General features: G+C 38.5%; 1 pseudogene; it reads left to right on the top strand.

The window, feature by feature from the left end:
* The first annotated feature begins 3,491 nt into the window (after positions 1 to 3,491).
* LOC117402901 (E3 ubiquitin-protein ligase TRIM39-like) lies at positions 3,492 to 13,482 on the top strand (annotated as a pseudogene).
* The last annotated feature ends 426 nt before the right edge of the window (positions 13,483 to 13,908 follow it).

Below are 13,908 nucleotides of genomic sequence, written 5' to 3'. Positions count from 1 at the left end.
TAATAATCTCCAGTCAAATCTTAATTGCAATAACCTACATGCAGAGTGCAGGCTGTTTATCTGCTGGAGTGTGGTGCTTTATTACACTTTGCTATGCTTTTACTATGGGGACATTTTGTAAGGGTGTAGTCTTTTGCAGCAACCCTAATATGACTATAGACACATACTTTACACAGCCCATCCCATGCATCAAACATACAAAATACGTGTCCTTCAGAGGTTGTTTAATAGTACTTCAATCTTAAGTGAATATGTTGTGTGCAGAGTCTCTTATTATATCAGACATCATTTAGCACAATTTGAGCAGCCAGAACAAGCATGGGATCTCTAACAATTACAAATCAGAAATCAACTAGTCCCAGTGAAGTATTTGGTAAAATTTCAGTAGATCTTATGCTGTGTACAGAAGTCATGCCACTCATAGAACACCATACTTAATTGAGCTTCGCTTCACGGTCCTCTAAACCAGACTGCACGAGATGACACCTCTGTACAAAAAATCTTATATAAGAGACATCCTATCCATGTATATTTCAAACCACTTTCTCCTTAAGAAAAGGATCATTTCAAAGCTGGCTCTTATTCACAGTAGTATCAGCGCTGATGCCATCACCCAGGGCAGGGCCTCTCTCAATAACATAAAGTCTCATGTATTTCCTTTGCCAACTGCGCTTCCTCTGACATCAGGGTTCAATGGACCACACAAGAGACCCAAGCTGTGCCCGGGCCAGCCCTTTCCTTTCCATGCAAAACTGCAGCAATCAGCCGGATACAGAGCCAAGCCCCTCTCATGCATAACAGACCTTGCTTCACTGGGAAACATTCTGCAGCCAGAATCTATTTTTTTATTTCTTGTTTAGCTGGCATTCAATTACACAATACACTGGTTGCCATGCACCTGGAAAAGTGGCAGTTCACTGTGTGAGTGTGTGTGGTCTAAGCGCCCTATATATTGCTCAACACAGATGTCCTATTTTAATACCCGTCACTTTTTAATACTACTCATGAAATGTCTATTGCACTTCATACCACCCGTGTTATAAGTTAATCTCATGGCCAGGCTTTCTCTTATTGTATGCAGTTTGGGCGAGAGGACCACTAAGTGAACGAAAGAATGAACAAAAGAAGAAGAGAATGAGGACCACGTCATTAAACACATACTAGCCCACCATGAGAATCATTTTAACATCGAACACCAATGGCAGCTGCTATATTACAGTAAATCATAACAGCTTTCTATAAAAGTAAACAAAATTTACACATATACATTTTAATAAATGATTATCTGTCCAAAAAAGATGACTTTTCATTTTTCTTTGAGGAAGACAGTATATTTATAAGTAAAATTGTTTCTTAAATTGAAATAAACAACATAAATAAATAGCAATAGAAGATGAAGATTCAGCTGAAATTAATGGGTTCTGGTTGAAACCGATGATTTAGCACATAATACTGCAGGATCCATCAATCATTTATTCCTGAGAAAAGTAAATGCAGTGTGGAGCCACCAGAGGGCAGCATGGTCTAACTTCAATTACAAAGTCTAGATAGTAAGTGAAAATCAAAAAGATAAATAATGTATTTGTGCCAAAAAGAGGCCATACTACAGTGTGTATTATACACCTCCCTGAACTACTGTATATATTTTATTCATACATTTGTATAGGTGGCTACCTCTAATCGCACTCTTTTGCTTTGTCAGGTCTACCATCTGGAAGTTGGTTACTTATTCCCGGTTCCTTATTTGTGGTATAGTTGACAAAGCAGCGTGTCCTTTTTCTGTGTGTTTTAACTCACACATCTTGCTCAATAACTATATTGGCACCATTTAAAACATAATCGCTCCCTCATTCAAGAAAAACGAAAATATTAATAACAAATCTGTATCAGCAGCATAGCGGTACCCTATATATTACCCGCTTGTTTTGCCCCATTTACCCCTTAGACACTTTGCTCACTTAATATCGAGGTATCCCTAGATAGGTTATCACCTCCACTTTGTAAAAACACTACAGATTTTAATGAGCAAGCCGTACCCCACGAGCAGCATCACCCCAAAGTGTTTCCCATTATACCCAATATAGAACGCATAGGGGCACGTCTATTGATGCTACATGTACCCCTTTAAATGCCTTGCTCACTAAATATCTAGGTATTTCTAAATAGGTTATCACCCCCTCTTTGCAAAAACGTTGGATACGGCTTGCTCATTAAAATATTTAGTATTTATGCAAAGTGGAGATAAGACACCAAAATATTTAGTGAGCAAGGCGTCTAAGAGGGTAAATGGGGCAGAATATAAATCTATATGTGCCCTGCTGTTGAAAGTACTACATCAATAATTACAAAGTCCCTTTTCTTGGATTGTAAAAGTAAGTTAGTTCTTCCTCCCGAAGATTACGGTGAATCCAGTGATCTCTGGTGAACATATTGAACTGCCACTCACTGAACTAACCAGAGAGTGTGGACCTTGAGGAGATATCATGACAATGTTCACTTCTCTGTGCTAAATGACTCGACATCGAAGTCACATAGTCTGTGTGTGCACTCTGGCAATGCCCTAATTAATTTTCATTAAAATAAAAATGTATAACGTTAAATACTATGCTGACCCCCTTAGATTCATGACCAGCAATGTTGTTCCTTATTTTAGCATGTACAGTGCAAGGTTAATGACAGTGCAGATGAACTACTTCATCAGAACCCTATTTGAGGATCGTAGTTTTAAGAGGCTGTGAGGCCAATTCCTTTCATTGTCAGGGTTGATCCTCACCTCTTTTAGAAGCTCTGGTTTATTGATGGCTACTGTATAGCCATAATGCGGAGAGGTTAATACTTGTACTGTGATTCTTGAAATGTATTTTTGTTTTACGACTGTAAGTCGCCCTGGATAAGGGCGTCTGCTAAGAAATAAATAAATAAATAACAATAATAATATCAGCTCTCAGTTCACCTGCCTGTCTTCACTCTGTCTGTTATAATGCAGCACTGTCACAGTTACACCTGAAAGGAGGCTTTCAAGGAGCTGCTCATTTTTCAGTTGGAATAATTATGATAGTATTCTATCATTACAGCATTTTTTAGACATTAACCCTTTAAGATACAAGGGAGATATGTGTTCCATAAAGTCCACGAACCAGGGCTTAAGATTTACTGACATGCTAAATCTGGTTATCCAAATTGTCGGCTTCCTTCTGATACTTGAGTGATTCTCAAATGTAAGAAGAAACCGTTTAAGCAGCTGCTTAATTCCTTATGTACCTTAGAGGTTACATCGTTTTCTTTATACTTTAATAAACATGTACACTTACACATAAACTCCAGGAAACATAACAACACCCAAAACAGCAGACTCATACTTCAGGCTAGGAAAATGACCCAATAACTATTTCAATTGTTTTCGCAAAGTGACCTGGTGATGGAATGGTTAATAGAAGTGGGTGTAGATGCGTGCCCTGCAAAAGGGGATGGCCCTAGCTGGCAAAGATTGAGGAAACAAAAAAAAAACTAAAGAAACCTCTCTGCACTGTCTATCCAGACAGCATTTACAGGTAATTCCTTCTGAACCAAATCTTGATGTATTAATATAGGGAGCGTTATTGATCTGGGGTTGGTTCTCAATGTGTTAATTTTCCAGTTCATTACATGTAAATGTGGTAGTGAGCTCAGTGTATGCTATGTGAATGTGTTTACGGAAGTAAGGCACTTTCTGTAATCTGTATGTCCTGATCAACATATCCGGTAAATTAGTATGCTATTTTGTTTCATACTTTTGAGGTTAGGAAAGACACATTTTTTCGTACTCCTCATTCCTGTCAAAATGTTAATCTAAAATACTGTCAGATTTCTTGTTTTTCCTCTTATAAAAGTTTTCCATAGTAAAAACATAATTAAAGCATGGTAAATCACAGGCAAATACAGTATTGCAAAACATAAGCATGGACAAACTGTCAAAATGACTACCATGCAAATGAACTGTGGTAAACTTTTTTAAGGGTCTTGAGATTTCACTTTCACTTTCCCACAAATGCATTGATTCTGAAGTGGTGTAGTAGGGCTGTGTCTTAAAAAACGCAGGACATCTTTGGTTTCATTTTGTTGTCAGTAAACACAGCAAAACTGTTCGGAAAAATATCCCATTGGTATATACAATACATAGCAATACTGTCTTGTCATTTGTGCATGATGCAATGCAATAGAAGATTAAAAACACACTACTGTCTTTATACTAGAGGGAAATTGAGTTCACCCAACTCTCCAATGATCTAATCCTACCCCCAGAGGTTAATTTGATATCAACCTACATATTATTAGCGTGTGGCAAGCAGGTGCAGTGAAACTGCTGTGAGCCATTATCTGCATTGCACAATCCTGTTATCGCTAGAAATATCAGTACAGGCCAGATATTTCACGTCTCGTATCTGTACTCTTGTGTGTCTGTGCACAAATCAATTGACCTTCAAAGAAAATATTTGAACCCCAAAAAGTTAGTCGAATACAGTCGGTTAACCATTTAACCATTTTTGTTTCCTAAATTGAAGTACTCCAGTTGATTGGACTGATCCCAGCTTCTTTTCGAGCATCTGGCTTTCTCCATGGCGGCAGGAAGATCCTTCTCCAAAGATCAGTTTATGTGTTCAATATGCTTAGACTTGTTTATCAATCCAGTCACCACTCCATGCGGACACAATTTCTGTCTGCAGTGTATCCAGGGGTACTGGGATTACAGTGATAATTGTACATGCCCTTTGTGTAAGAAGTTGTTTTTAAGAAGGCCTGTTCTCAACATTAACCGAATGGTTGATGAACTCACTCAGGAGTTCCGAGCGTTGCCAGTTGTTGCTCCTCAACCATGCTCTGCTAGGCCTGGAGGTGTTCCCTGTGATGCCTGTACTGGGGAAAAGCTCCAAGCTGTAAAATCCTGCTTGGTGTGCCTGGTGTCTTTCTGTGAAGCACACATCAAACCTCACTATGAAGGAGCAGCATTCCGAAGGCATAGACTGGTGGATCCTGTCCGTAGTCTGGAGGAAAGACTGTGCACAAAACATCACAGCCTTCTGGAGCTATACTGCAGCACTGACCAAACCTGTATCTGTGTGTTGTGTCTGGAGTCAGAACATAGACATCATAACACAGTCCCCATACAAAGAGCATGGGCAAAGAAAAAGGTAAGGTTGTTTCGAACTAAGAAAGCTCAAACGGGTTAAGCTATGTGATGATATATGATATACTGGACACAGGTTCTCAATGGAGAGTGGTAGTTTGAGAAGAAAGCGTCACTGAAGGAGCCTCAAAACAAGAAGGAGCTAGTGCTAAGGCATCCCAGTTATACAAATCAAAGATTAGATACATTGTTCTTTCTCTTTTTAGTGAAATTGTCATGGTGAGCCAGACACTGTTTATGATGCTGCTTTTAGCTGGCAAGAAGTCAAGCAACATGAGTAGTATATGGGCGAGTTGTATTAGTGTATGATGAAAAAAACATGGAGAAACAGAAAAGTACTCTTTGTCACACAGAAGAACCTCCAAACCATGCAGACCGAAATAGAAAAAGAAATCCAAGAGAAACGAAAAGAGCTGGCTGAACTGAAACAGGCTGGGAAGTCACGCAAAGTGAGTATTGACAAACATCTTCTCTTATCCCACATGAACGTATAGAACATATTATAACATTAACCTGTGCCTATAAAATCCTACTGTTCAAAATGCCTTAATATTAATATCTCTCTCTGATTTAGAATTCTGTAGAGAAAGAAATGGAGGAAAATGAAAGGATTTTCACTGAGCTGATCCACTCCGTTGAGAGAAGCTGGACCCAGTTGGTTGAAGAGATCACTGAAAAACAGAGAGCTGCTGGAAACCAGACAGAAAAACTCACTGAAGAGCTGGAGGTGCAAATCGCTGGGTTGGAGGAGAGGAGCTCCAGGATGAAGCAGTTTTCAGAGTCAGAGGATCACATCCATTTTCTCCAGGTAACATTCCGAACAGTTTGTATTTCCAATGTTGAAGACCACCAGAATATCCCCAGTTTACAGGTATTAATCACTTTTCAAATCAAGTAGCTCTCACATATAAATGAAATAAAACACACAAAACACATCAAGAGTAAACAGACATGGCTTACCTGTTGAATAGGTTAAGCCATACTGGTCCCTATTCAAGAAGGTTTATTTTGATAAATAGAATTAGCTGAATATCTATGGTCACAAAATAGGAGCAGGCGTTACCCCGTTCATGCAGAGACATAAACAGAGTTATAAACTGGTAGAATAGATAAAGACACATTTGCATAATTCTTTAAGGGCTATCCCCCAGGAATGCTACAATATTTTATATTTCCAAACATAGAATACACAAAGAATGGAGGCTACAAGACAACCTTGATGAGTTGAACACAGATTATGTCTTTAGAGTACAACAGATTTTGAAACTAGTTTGTAGTGCCTGTAGCATTCCTCTAAACAAAGTGTGCTCCATAATGCAGTCAAATAAAACAAAGGGGCTGGGTACTTGTTCTTACGGGCAATGTGACCACTTCTGAACTGAAGTAACAGTTTAAGAGCCCCTGGAGACACAAGGGAGTTTAAGAGAGTTTACAAATATGTTAACAATGCTCTCTCCGATATTATTATGGGAAACAGTTCTGTGATTTATACACATTCAGAGGTTTTCAATTACAAATGTGAATTATGGACCATTCTGTTCTCCTCACCATTATTACCCCCCACTAGGGATGCATATAACTGCCAGGGGATATACTGAAGTCAGGTATACAAATTTACTATAGATACTGTACAGCTATGGGCAAAAGTTTAGCATCACCTAGAATTTTAGGATTGAGATCATTAAAAAAACAAAAAAAACTATATGAACATAAGTTAGATCTTTTATTTAATATCATGGAGGCTTTTTGGGAAGCACCTAATCAATTATGATGAAGCATGATCATTTTGAATTCAAAGCTGTGGCAGGGGGTGAATGCCTCTGAACTGTTTGTTTTTGTCTGATTTGTTGCAGAATTTCCAGTCTCTCTGTCCCCCTCCCAAAGCCACAGCCTTACCCAGAGTCACTGTTAACACTGACATCAATGTAGGGGCTGTAAGGAAAACTGTATCTGAACTTAAATACTGCCTCATAGAAATCTTTGACAGAGAACTAGTGAAACTATCTCAAACAGGTTGGTATAAACTGTAATGCTTTGGTGTTGACTCCCAGAGATAGAGCAACATTTTTAAAGTGAGTTGTTTTAGAGTGAAGTCTGATGCATCTTATATCTTAATGCCGTTCATCTAAGGCCATATTAGAAGGCAAAACAAGAGCTTGTCGTGCTATTGTTAAGCATTGTGTCTAACCAATTGATACCGGGATGGATGCTTAATAAGAGATCACACACGTGAAAACTACATAATTAGTCTTTTTGTTTACTAACTTTACATACTTGAGACATTCAATTACATTTCTTTCTTTTTTTTAGAACTGGAGAACATTCAGCGATATGCAGGTATGGGTAATTTTATTTTATTTCCGTAACCTGCTTGTAATATTATGAGGACATTAGTAGAGATGTTTGAAATGTTTACTCTCTTGTCTCTGAATACAGGATATATCAGTTAGTAATATTTCACTGATCAATATTTTCCCCTTCCCCCACTTCTGTAGCATAATGTTTTCACTTCAGATCCTGGTACAAAGATTTTGTAGTTAGATGGATAGAAAAATATGTAAGATACACATACATCATTTCCCAGCACTATAAGCTTTTTGTTTTGTTTTTGTTTAATTTTCTAAAAGGGCCGAACAAAGATGTTGTAGATTGTGGTTGTATTGGGTTTTATATTGCTTAAAGCTCATTCTAGTGCTAAAGCCTTTGAGCAATTGAAAAATGGGGTACATTATGTAATTTGAAACATTTAGAGGCCTGTTCCCATGTTGTTTTGTTAACATTGATTCTACCACACTGGCTAGCAGTACTGCTACCACATGGTGGTGCAAACACAGCACTTCTGAGAGTTCTAATTAGCTATTAGGAAGCTGCTATTGCCATATGTCACTACAAGTTGCTAAGTACCATATTTACTCAAATTTGGCGGGAGCTACTTGGATTTGATGTAGACGCAATCAAAAGGCTATGTTTGCTTGCAAATGCAACAGAAAGTCACGGTGGCCAAATTAAACAAAGGAGGACATTAAAACCAAGAAAGTTCAAATTTATTTGGGTGCCAGGTAAGAATTTTCCTACTGGAATAATGTTAATAGAAAAGCAAAAAAACTTAAAGGATTTAAAATAAAGTTGATGCACCAACACCAGAACACATACTCATAACACCAATAACAAATTTATTATTATTTTTTTTTTTGGTTCCTGGGTAGTAAGTGTTATTTCCTAATTGCTTATGCCTCAAAAGTATAGAAAATGGCTATTATTCCCCACAAACAAACAAGATAAAGAAGATCCTGGAGTGCAATGAATTCCCCAAGAAGCTCACTAGTAAGGAGAAAGCGGCTTGGAACAGCTTTGTTGCAGTGGTTCGGGGCTTCCTGGGCAATCACAAGGCCGAAAACTATGTGGAGCTGGTTGAGACTCTGGTGAAGAACTACGGCACAATGGGCTGTAGGATGTCCCTCAAAGTCCATATCCTTGATGCTCATCTTGATAAATTCAAGGAGAACATGGGAGCATACTCGGAGGAGCAAGGCGAGCGCTTCCACCAGGATATACTGGACTTTGAACGCCTCTACCAAGGACAGTATAACGAGAACATGATGGGAGACTACATTTGGGGGCTGATTCGTGAAAGTGATTTACAGTATAATCGTAAATCTCGAAAAACTACTCACTTCTAAATCTTTTGTAGTCATTTTTGTATTACTTTAGTATAAATACATGTTAATTTGGATTCATATGTTGTTTTTTTCTGACTTTATGTGAACGAAAAGACACAAATTCGCCTGTTTTCTCATTGGAAATAGGTAAATTTCAAAATATCAGTCCTGGTCACAAAAGCAAAGTTTGTGGGGAATAATAGCCATTTTCTATACTTTTGAGGCATAAGCAATTAGGAAATAACACTTACTACCCAGGAACAAAAATTGTGTTACATAGTGTAATTAAAAAACTAGCCCCCAGACCTGCACCCTTTTACTGAATGGTCAAAATACTAAGGGCCTGACCATCTTAATTTGTCAAAAAAACTAACAAAAAAAAAATTGTACAATGAGAATAGAGCAAATAATTTAGTTTGCTTATTGAACCACAAAAGAAAACATAACAGAACATTAACAATCAATCATATTGGCATCTGCACAGCCTTAATTCCTTTCCCCCATAATATTTAAATGAAAAATCAGAGAGGAATAACAAAAGGGGTAAAAAAAATAAGGCGGCAAAAAATAAAGAACAGTCCTTGGCTGGTTTATACACCTTTCTCCTAACAAAACCCTGGAACACAATGATAAAGTGTGCTCACTGAAACCAGGACATACTACTAGTTTCATCATTAGGTCTACCCTAACCATGATGCCCCTGTTAAACAATGACCTCTCTCCAGTTCAGAGCATGTGAGTGGAGTGGAGCGCTCATTAACGCTGCTCCTCGCTGTCTTCCTCTTTGAAACCGCTCGCTCCAAGGCGGTACTTTTAATTCTGCAGCCAGCTCCACTCCCGCTCTGCTCCAATGCTAGTGTAAATCGATCCAAAATGTAGAGATGTGCAAACCGGTTCCTTTGAAATCGGGTACCCGGTTCCCGCTTTGGTACTGACGAACTGGATACAAATATCAGGGATCCGACTCCAGTGAGTACTATTATGTTTTTAGTAAAACTGATTTAAAACATTAATTTCTGCCAAAAATACATTAGATAACTATAATTGACACCTTCACACTTATTATATTATATTTATTACAGCAATGACTGGGTTTTTAACGTTTAAAAAGAATATATTATTAATGGATATTATTTATTATTTTGTTAACTTTAATTATACAGGGCGATTTCATAGATTGCACAATATTGTCGGAGCATCACAAAAGCTGCATCATTTATGGATCATATCTTATATGTAGAGTGTTAAACATTTTTCCTTTGCAAAACATCTTTTGGAGCGGGAGTGCCAGAGGCTTTTCACACTCATGCTCTGCTCAGGCACTTTACCAACGCCACTCCACGCTCCTAGCAAAACGGTCCTGCTCTACTCCTCGGTCCGCTCGCGCTCTGTTCCGCTCCATGTTACATGCTCTGCTCCACTTAAACAGGCCATTGTAAAGGAGCATCTGGTTGAGATACTGGCTAATGGAGTTATCGAACCCTCTTTCTCCAGATGGGTTTCCCCAATTGTTTTGACTGCCCTAAATAAGCTCTGGTGCAACTAATTGCCTTCAGAAGTCACATAATTAGTTGAATGGAGTCCACCTGTGTGCATTTAAAGTGTCACATGATCTCAGATTAAATACACCTGTTTCTGGAAGGCCTCAGAGTTTGTTAGATAGCATATATAAACAAACAGCATCATGAAGACCAAGGAGCTATCAAAACAAGTCTGGGATAAAGTTCTGGAGAAGCACCAATCAGGGTTGGGTTATAAAAAAATATCCCAAACTTTGAACATCCCCCGGAGCACCGTTAAATCCATTAATAAAAAATGGAAAGAATATGGCACAACCGCGACTCTTCCTAGAGAAGGCCGTCCACCAAAACTCAGGTAAGGAGGGCATTAGTCAGAGAAGCAACCAAGAGGCCAATGGTAACTCTGAAGGAGCTGGAGAGATCCACAGCTGAGATGGGAGAAACCGTCCATGGGACAACTATAACCCGGACGCTCCATAAAGCTGGGCTTTATGGAAGAGTGGCGAGAAGAAAGCCATTGCTGAAAAAAACCCATATCAAATCCTGTTTGGATTTTGCCAAAAGGCATGTGGGAGACACAGCAAACATGTGGAAAAAGGTTCTCTGGTCTGATGAGACCAAAATTGAACTTTTTGGCCTTAGCGCAAAACGCTATGTGTAGCACAAAGCCAACACTGCTCATCACCCTGAGAACACCATCCCCACGGTGAAGCATGGTGGTGGCAGCATCATGTTATGGGGATGCTTTTCATTGGCAGGGACTGGGAAACTGGTCAGGATTGAGGGCAAGATGGATGGAGCCAAATACAGGGAAATTCTAGAGGAAAATCTGTTTCAGTCTGCAAGAGAGCTGGGACTGGGGCGGAGGTTCACCTTCCAGCAGGACAATGACCCTAAACACACAGACAAAGCTACACTGGAGTGGTTTAAAAACAAGAACCTGAATGTCTTAGAATGGCCCAGTCAAAGCCCAGACCTCAATCTGATTGAGAATCTGTGGCAAGACTTGAAAATTGCTGTTCACCAACGGTCCCCATCCAACTTGACAGAGCTTGAGCAATTTTGCCAAGAAGAATGGGCAAAAATTGCAGGATCCAGATGTAAAGCTGGTAGAGACTTACACAAAAAGACTCACAGCTGTAATTGCTGCCGAAGGTGCTTCTACCAAGTATTGACTCAGGGGGGTGAATACATATGCAACCAACAAATGTCTTTTTTTTGTTTAATTAACTTTTGTGTCACAATAAAAAATATTTTGCACCTTCAAAGTGTTAAGTATGTTGTGTAAATCAAATGGTAAAAATCCCAATTAAATCCATTTTAATTCCAGGTTGTAACACTACAAAATGTGGAAAAGTCCAAGGGGGGTGAATACTTATGCAAAGCACTGTATATACTGTATATATATATATATATATATATATATATATATATATATATATATATATATATATATATATATTTTTTTTTTTTTTTCATTAAGAACTAAATGCGACTTGCATTAAGAGTCTTTTTTCAAATTTGGGGGTGCGACTCGAATTCAGGGGCAACTTAAATTTGAGTAAATACGATATATAGTTTTGCTCCAAGTATAACAACAGTTGGAGAACCCTGCATCCACTGCTTCCTGATTTATATTCCAATGTAATTTTCACCCACATGAAGGCTAGAAACAAAGTGCTGACCTATCAGAGCAATAGTTTCATAATTACTTATAAAAAAAAAACCAATATACAAAACAAAACTCATTATGATAACGAGAGCTGTCATAATGGTGCAATTTAATAAAGTCATGTTAAAGTCCTCATTATTCTTTTCTCTATTCCCCTCCAGTGGATTTAACTCTGGACATGGACACAGCAAATGATGGACTTATCCTCTCTGAAGATGGGAAACGAGTGGTGGGTAAAGATAAAAAACAATTATTAGAAAAACGTAATCTACCGTGCCTCCCTTACAATTCAAATAGATTTGATAATTTACTCTGTGTCCAAAGCTATGAAGGCTTCACCTCTGGTAGACACTACTGGGAGGTGGAGGTGGGAAAGAAAACTAACTGGGCTCTAGGAGTTCATAGAGAGTCTGTTGATAGGAAAGGGGAAATTGAATCAAGCACGACAACTGGTTTTTGGGAGCTGTGGCTCGTCAATGAATCAGCATTTTTAGCTGTCACTGATCCACCAACTCACCTCTCCCTAAGTCTGAGGCCCCGGAAGGTTGGGGTGTATCTGGATTATGAGGAAGGACTTGTCTCCTTTTACAATGCGGCTCTCATATCTACACTTTCTCTGATAAATTCACTGAGAAAATCTACCCATTCTTTTGTCCCGGTTATAAAGAGGGTTGTAAAAATGAAGACCCATTAATAATCTGCTAACCTGCTGCTACACTATCAAACAAACTGTTGCTAAATAAATAGATAAGCAATTGCTTGATTTGTGTCTATGGACAATAGCATACCTTACGTGGCTTGAGATATAGAGGATACTTCATGAACATACTGGAGTTTTTCCATGAATGAGGAAGGCTGAATAACCCATGAGCCCCAACAGAGCTGAAGATGGCCATCCTCATGAGTGAAGGAAACCCAGCGCTCCCTGTACATTACTGGAGTATTCTGTCTATACAACACTGGGGATTACAGTCCATCTTTCTTCTTATCACGTTCTGCATCTGCTAGAACTCAACACTTTCAGTATAAAGAAAAATCACTGAGAGACGAGCTGAACTGATATAACCAACAATCCAGCGAGGCATGCTTGGAATTATGGGGTACCTTGTTTTAAACGTTATTTGCTGAGAGAAGAGTCAGACACTGTAGGGTTTACCTATGTGAGGACACTGTGAAGGATGTGATCATTCCAACTGAAAATGGAAGAAAGGGTTTAGTTTACTAGGGGTATAGTACAGATTACTTGAAAATTACAATTAGTGGGTTGGTAAAATTAGTCCTGGTTGTAAAATATGCAGTTCAAAACATCTAAGCAATCCCAGTCCTTGAGTTCTATATTATTATTATTATTATTATTATTATTATTATTATTATTATTATTATTATTATTATTATTAGTTTATTTAGCAGACGCCTTTATCCAAGGCAACTTACAGAGACTAGGGTGTGTGAACTATGCATCAGCTGCAGACTCACTTACAGTACAACAACGTCTCACCCGAAAGACGGAGCACAAGGAGGTTAAGTGACTTGCTCAAGGGTCACACAGTGAGTCAGTGAGTGAGCTGGGATTTGAACCAGGGACCTCCTGGTTACAAGATCTTTTCTATAAGTAAAGTTATTTAATATAGACTGCTCAGGTACTGCTAAGAATAAACACAGATAAAGAGAAGGGTCTATAAGATGGGAATTTGACCTACTAGTGACATCCAAAAATGGATTTACTAGGACATTGTTTCATAATTAACTACTAGTGTATATTTGCACAGAAATTAGCTTGGCTATTGCCACATTGTTCTGTTTCCTAATATAGTGACCAGCAAGTGTATACCCTGTTTGCTGTTTATTTTGCAGTTTGGCAGGGATTCAGATACAAAGATCACATTAATTAGT

Source organism: Acipenser ruthenus, chromosome 10, assembly GCF_902713425.1.
Source record: "Acipenser ruthenus chromosome 10, fAciRut3.2 maternal haplotype, whole genome shotgun sequence".
Classification (NCBI taxonomy): domain Eukaryota; kingdom Metazoa; phylum Chordata; class Actinopteri; order Acipenseriformes; family Acipenseridae; genus Acipenser; species Acipenser ruthenus.
The sequence above is the reverse complement of the archived record's forward strand: the minus strand, read 5'-3'. Positions and strand labels throughout refer to the sequence as shown.